At 43.7% G+C, this 7,236-nt stretch overlaps 1 pseudogene; it reads right to left on the bottom strand.

Moving 5' to 3' along the window:
• Window positions 1-261: 261 nt before the first annotated feature.
• Window positions 262-3,926, bottom strand: LOC112424853 (probable non-functional T cell receptor beta variable 7-1; annotated as a pseudogene).
• Window positions 3,927-7,236: the final 3,310 nt, after the last annotated feature.

A 7,236-nucleotide genomic window follows, 5' to 3' on the forward strand; every position in this document is an offset into this window, starting at 1 on the left:
CTGCTCATCTTTTGATGTGGCTTAATTTCCCTGAGGTCTTTAACTCAAGAAGATGGGGGTATTTTCTTTATAAGAATGCTTATATTAGTTATACATGATATTACATTACCTGTGCCCCATACCTGCTGGAGACTGCGGAAATCTGGAGGGAACAACCTCGGTGATTCTGCCTCAAGAGAAGGGATTCTCTGGAGCTCTGGATGACATCCTGAGACTAAGACGGACGGTGGGAGTATTGTAGCTTGGAGAGGATAATATTTAAGGTGAGTATGATCCTTCTAACCTCTCATCCCAAAATGAATCCAAGGTCATACCTGACTGGTCGGGGGCTGCTTAGTTTCCTATGTAAATTAGTCCAGGCTGCAGGGTCTGTCAGTGCCACAGAGGAACAGTGGTGCACTATAGTTTAAAATGACTCACAGCCTAGAGCTTCTGCTTGCCCCATCTCTGTTCCCAGTGATTGCAGCATCTGTATATTTCATGCAAGGAAGGATAATTTGAAAATAATGGACTGGTTCACTGTTTCCTTTAGCTACATTCCAAATAGTTGTCTTGTTTCAGACTGGCATGCTCATAGGAGACACAGACCCACAGAGCAAGGGAATTTGGAGATTGGATAGAAATAGGATCACTTGAGATTCCCTTAGACTATAGCTTCTAGGAGCAGAAACAGAAGGAAGGTGGATTCTGAGCCTTTTTGGCCCCATAAGACATGCCCTAATAGGAACATCATTGTATCAGAAAACATTCCAGTGATGTCCTGGTAAATTGGACATCTGTGAGGGTGGGGCCATGCCTAATAGCATTTGCCAGTTTCTATGGTATCAACACACCCACCATGGCGGATTTCAAGCTGTCAACATGGCTTCATTGAATGAGGATTTGGGAAGGGTTTGCCTCTTTGGTTCTTCTGAATCGTGCTAACTGGCTGCAGCACATTCCCAGACTCAGGAGCATACCTTTCAATCTTGTTCAATGCTTCACGCTCAACACACTTAAAACGAGTTACCAGCAACTATAGCACAGCCGGTTGTTTTCATGATAGCATTAAGAGCGTGTGTCCCTAGTTCTTAGAGCGGACAAAGGGGTGTTTGTGCAGAGAAAGGATTGCCAAGTCCTCTGCAGCTGCTGAGATCACAGAACACAACTGGTTTGAAAGCTTCTAGACTTTGATTCAAAATAATTTTATGGACATTCTGCTTTTGTTTGACTCAAAAATTCAACTCTGTTAGCATTTTCCCAGAATGTAGTCCACTGTTACTAACTCCAGTCACTTTGTTGTGTAAAAGATCTTTTAAACTTCTTCCTCCTATCTGAGTGAAATTTTGTATCCTTTGACCAGCATCTCCCCAGCACCCCATCTCCACCCCAGCCTCTGGTAATTACTGCTCTAGTCTTTTGATGAGGCTTAATTTCCCTGAGGTCTTTAACTCAAGAAGATGGGAATATTTTCTTTGTAAGAATGCTTATGTTACTTTTAGTTTTCTTTATTTTTCACATATATTATTTGTTATGAATATAAATAAGTATATTGTAACAAAATCTTCCACCTCTCTGTGGGTGAAGCTACAGTTCACATTCCATTAGAGCAGGGCTTTTATTTCTTTTTTTTTTTTTTTTTGGTTATTAATAAAATATTCCCTTTCTGCCCTTGTATGTTCACCCTCAGTGTAGGTGGGAAAACCTGCCTGCCTTTTTTACATCTTCTTTCAGCAACAGTGTTTACAGCTGTGGTCTGAGTTCTGTTCAAGCGTAAGAATCAGAGCTGGTCCACTATTGGGAGCGTGGGTCTCACGGGGCATGGGGATGAAGGTGGAAAAAGATGGATACAAGGTCTTAGGAAGTCTTTGAAATAGCATAATAAGGTCAGGGAATTTCCATCTGTGCCCAGGGCTTCCACACAAGGTGTGATTTGATGATGGCAAAATTCTAATGGGTTCAGAACAATCCCTGCCAAGAACCATCATTTGCAAGAGAAAGAAATTTGGTGTCTGCGGCACCAAAATATCCGATAAGTGAATTTGGGGAACTGTAATTTTCCAAGGAGCTATGCAGGACCATGCCCTTCTGTCCTGGCTGGGTCTGGAATATTCTATCTTAGCCTTGGTGTACAGGGCTGTCTCTGAGGACTCCCAGAAATTCATGATATATAATCATGTCAGCTTTGGTCACAGCTTGAAATTTCGAATATGTGAACTGTAGCTTCACCCAAAGACAGGCGAAGGATTTTTATTACAATATAATTATTTACATTTGCAGCAAACCCTATATTGCAAGATGTAAAATAACAAACAAAACAAAAGTAATATAAGCATCATTATAGAGAAAATTCCCCCATCGTCTTGAGTTAAAGACCTCAGGGAAATTACTTCAAATCCAAAGACTAGAGCAGTAGTTAGCAAAGGCTGGAGTAGAGATGGACCGTTAGGAAGATGTTGGTCAACAGATACAAAATTTCACTCAGATAAGATGAAGATATTACAAAGATCTATTATACAACAAATGACTAGAGTTAGTAGCAGTGGATTGTATTCTGGGAAAATGCTAACAGAGTACATTTCAAGTATTCTCACCACTGGAAAGGATAAGGATTGAGGTACTGCACATGTTAATTAGCTAGATTTAGTCATTGCACTACGGACATACATTTTTAAATGGCAGGTTGCATGGTATACATATATACAACTCTTATATGTCAGCATTCAGGTTCTAGAAACGCCATTTCCTAGGGAGCCAAGCTTACACTGGAGCAGTAGTGCACGCAGCTTCAGTCTCCCAGGACAGGAGCAGTGGTAATGGAAAACAAAATAAAGAACACGCATTGCTTACACTAGGCAGAAGAAACGAAGTCTTGTTGTTATCATGGCTGTATTCATCAAGTAATTGTCACAAAAGCCACAAAGATGTTCAAGTCAAACATGAAGAATGGTGTGCCCCTGTATGCAGAAAACTTCCAATGTGACAGGGATAGAAGAGGCTTCAGAAGAAAGAATGAATGTTCTTGTGGATGAAGCATCAGACCTTGCAGATGCCAGATTCCCCAACACATGCAAGGGAAGAGGCCTGTTCCCCGCCCATGCCCGAAGCTTCCGTATGTGGGCAGCAACCTCCCAGCCCCGAAGAAAACTGCGTATCCCAGCCCTGAAGGCCGAGGCTAAGACACCCAGTGCTTGCCTTAGAGCAGTGAGTTGGCTCTGAGGACTCCTGGAGCCTGATGGGCCACGATTGCTTCCACCACCCACATTTACAGTTACTGTGTCTCAGGGGTGAATCTGTGGACAGCTGAGGTCCAAATCTATTTCTTTCTCCTGGAGAAGGAGGAGCAAACAGAGGAGCAAAGCCTCTGTTAAGGGTTTGCAGGAGCTGCAAGGAGAGAGAAGGATGAGGTTTGTGAGCAAGAAGGAAGTGACTCTGCCACGCTATGGCTGAGCTGCTGGCACAGAGATACACGGCCGAGTCCCCCTGCTGTGTGCGCTTGATCTTCAGAGTGGAGACGGATCCCTCAGGCCTCTCTGCAGAGAACCAATCACGGGGAAGCCCCAGTTTGTCTGCTGCGTCCTTGTCTTGGAAGTAAATTGGAAACTCCAGGCCCTGCCCCAGGCTCTATCGTTATCAATAAAGGACATTATGACCTGAAATTGGATCATATCTGAGAGCTACATCCTTTCTCTTCTTTGCTACCTTGTGTCTCAGGGACTGGGAGACTCCAGCACCTGTGTGATCTGTGGAGACAGAAATTGGGAACTGAATAAGAAAAACAACTATAGTCATCTTTCTCTCACCCATCACACACACACATACACACACACACACACACACACACACACACACACAATGAGACTGCTTGGCGTCTGAGGACTCACCTGCCCCCAGTAGACTCAGGCCGCCCAGCAGAGGAGCCTGGTGCCCATGGCAGAGTCAGGGCAGGGTGGGAGCTTTGCAAGATCAGAGTCACCATAAGCAGGAGCAGAGGAAGAGGGACGTCCCTGTCCTTACACGGAAGTAACCACAGTGACATCACTTCCTCTCTCAATCCACGCAATGACAGGAACAAAGGATTTATATTAGAACACACTTAAATGACTTCTTTAAATATTTGTGAGTTCATTGCTTTTTGCTTGTTTGTTTTTTGAGACAGAGCCTTGCTCTGTTGCCCAGAATGGAGTGCAGCAGTGTGATCTCCGCTCACTGCAAATTCTGCCTCCTGGGTTCAAGTGAGTCTCCTGCTTCAGCCTCCTGAGTAGCTGGTATTACAGACTCACACCACCATACCAGGCTAATTTTTGTATTTTTAGTAGCGACGGGGTTTCACCATATTGCCCAGGCTGGTCTCAAACTCCTGACCTCAAGCGATCCGCCCACCTTGGTCTCCCAAAGTACTGAGATTACAGGTGTGAGCTACCACGCCCAGCCTATAAATTCCTTTCTAGGCTGGGTGTGGTGGCTCACGCCTTTAATCCCAACACTTTGGGAGACCGAGATGGGTGGATCATGAGATCAGGAGATGGAGATGATCCTAGCTAACATGGTGAAACCCCGTCTCTTCTAAAAATACAAAAAATTAGTGGGGCGTTGTGGCGGGCGCCTCTAGTCTCAGCTACTGGGGAGGCTGAGGCAGGAGAACGGCTGGAACCTGGGAGGCGGAGCTTGCAGTGAGCTGACATTGTGCCACTGCACTTCAGCCTCAGTGACAGAGCGACACTCCCTCTCAAAAAAAAAAAAAAAAAAATTCCTTTTTAACATCAATGCATGTATCATCGCTTTGGGATCCCATGCTGTCTGGACCCGGAGGCCTCACACTGCATCTCTGAGTTCACCTCCTCATCCCACAGCCGCTCCTCTGTCTGCTGGGCATGTTCTCTAGGATGTGTCAACAGCTCCACCAACACAAGGCATCAAACGGTGAGCTCATTGTCTTTCCTGCAAGTCAGGGTCCCCTCTGCCATCTCCATTCATGCGCCAGCCTCCTCCATCCCCCAGTCACACGTGCCCAACGGGACTGTCCCATCACATGGGTTCCCTCTTGAGAGGCACCTCATCCCTCTTTTCTGGGACTACCTCCCATCTTTGTTAACTATAATTCAGAAAGGATACTTTGGTGACAAACTCAGTGTTTTTTCTTTCTCTACCTATAAATATATTTACTTCAATCTCAGTATTTAATGAACGAGAATTATAATTCTGACTTGATACTTATTTTTAATCTCCTTTCTTGACTTTCACTGTGCCTTTCAGTCTATTCTTCTGGGAGACAGCTATCTTTTGGGCTACCTTTAAAATCTTCTCTTTGTCATTTGTGTTCCACAATTTCACTATAACATATGTATTCATCTACTACATATTCATTTAACTTGTTGAAACAGAGGATTTAGGTCCTGAAACACATCTTGAAAATTCTCAGTTAATGTCTCATAATTATCACCTATCATTCTCTCCACTTTCTCTTTGTGACACTTCAATGATGTGTAAGAAAAATGGGAAGTTCCAACAAAATATTATATATATCCTAATATACTAGAACCCACAAGATTTTTATTCCTTATCCCTTACCTTTTCTTGTTTCCTATTTAATTTTCTGTGCTGCATTCTAGGTAACTTCTTCAGATCTGGCTTTGACCTCAGTAACAATCTCTTTTGAAGCATGTCATCTTTTCTTCATTTCCCAATGATAATCTTAATCATTACTGTATTCTCTTTGATTATTTTTAATGTTTCCTTGATGATTTGTGACAGTCTCCTTTTTCTTGTTCACATATCAATTTGCTCCTATATTCCTTTAAATATGGCTCTTTAACTTTTATAACTTTTAATGGCAAAATTCCTTGTCTTCATACATTTCAACTGCGTATTGTTTCTACTCATTTTTCTTCATTGGTTCTGGTTTTGTCTTAATAGTGGGAGTATATTTACCTGACATTAATCTGTGGGATTTCGGAGAGGCCTGCATTGAGAGTGCAGAACGTCCAGCCCGTAGCTTTTCCAGCTGTCTCCAGTCTCATCCCAAATGCAGGGGGCCAAGAATGGTCTGCCGCACTCTGAGTTGCCAAATACTCTCCTGGGTTTGGTTCCTGGGGTCAGAAAGTACTCTCGGGACAGCCACAATGTTCCCTCCAGAACACAGTTCTTACATTTGTTATTTTTCATGATACCGTCTCCATAAATTAGCACTTATAAGGCTGTGTAGTCATGACTTCCCCTACCTGTTCTTCCAAGAAAAAATTATATAAATACATTTTCAATAAAAAAATACTAAGTCTAAAGATATTCCCTCTTCTTTCCTTTTTGGTTCTTAACCCAAAACTTAAAAAAAAAAACTTAGATATTAGAATTATATAATGTAGACTTTACCCTCATTGAGTTTGAAGAGCATGTGATATTTTAAATTGGAAATTCCTAGACGAACTGACAAACTGGCTTACACAATGAATGGTCCAATGCTTGTTCAACAAGCAAGTGCCCTTTGATAAGCTCATAGCAGAGCATCTCAGGCACAGTTAACTCTAGATCTCTGCCAGGGTACAGCGGACCTGGAGTGTTCCTGTTATTGGTTCATCCACCTGCTCGTCACTCAATCAGCCTGTCATTCATTAACTCATCCATTATCTGTGAAATAGGTCTCTCTTCATGCCAGGAACAGCTGTTGGTAATGTAATAAGCACAGCCTTCGCCTTTATGGAGTTTAAAATCGAGTTGAGCAGAAAAATATCCAGACAAGTAACTGGAAAACTCCAACTACTCTATTGACTAACGAGCACATCAGCGCTCGTTACCATCAGTGCTTATAACAGAAAAATTGATCTCAGCTGGGAGGCAAGGGAGTGCTTCCCACAGGAGGGCTGATCATGCTGCGGTCTGAAGCACAGGTAGGAGCTGGCCACTGCAGAAACGAAGTCTCCAGCCCAGGGCAGAGAAAATGGCCTTTGAAGTCTCTGCGATGGGAATGAAGGAGACACAGAAGAGGGACTCCCCTCACGGCTGTAGTAGAGAGAGGCAGGGAGGTGAGGGGAGGAGAGACACAGCAAGGCCTTGGAGGGTCACTGCCCAGATGGGAAAGGTGGGCCACAGAAGAGACCACATGAGAGTGTAGGCTGGGGGAAACCCTAGAAAGAGGAAGCAACACGGTCCCCAGGGAGAGACAAGAGTCTAGATGGATCTGAAATATAAATCCTGTTTCATCCTGGGGGCCTCAGACCCATGATGATGGAGTTTCAAGGTCCCTGGTGCAGAGAACTCTGC

This window comes from Macaca nemestrina, chromosome 4, assembly GCF_043159975.1.
Source record: "Macaca nemestrina isolate mMacNem1 chromosome 4, mMacNem.hap1, whole genome shotgun sequence".
In the NCBI taxonomy this organism is placed as follows: domain Eukaryota; kingdom Metazoa; phylum Chordata; class Mammalia; order Primates; family Cercopithecidae; genus Macaca; species Macaca nemestrina.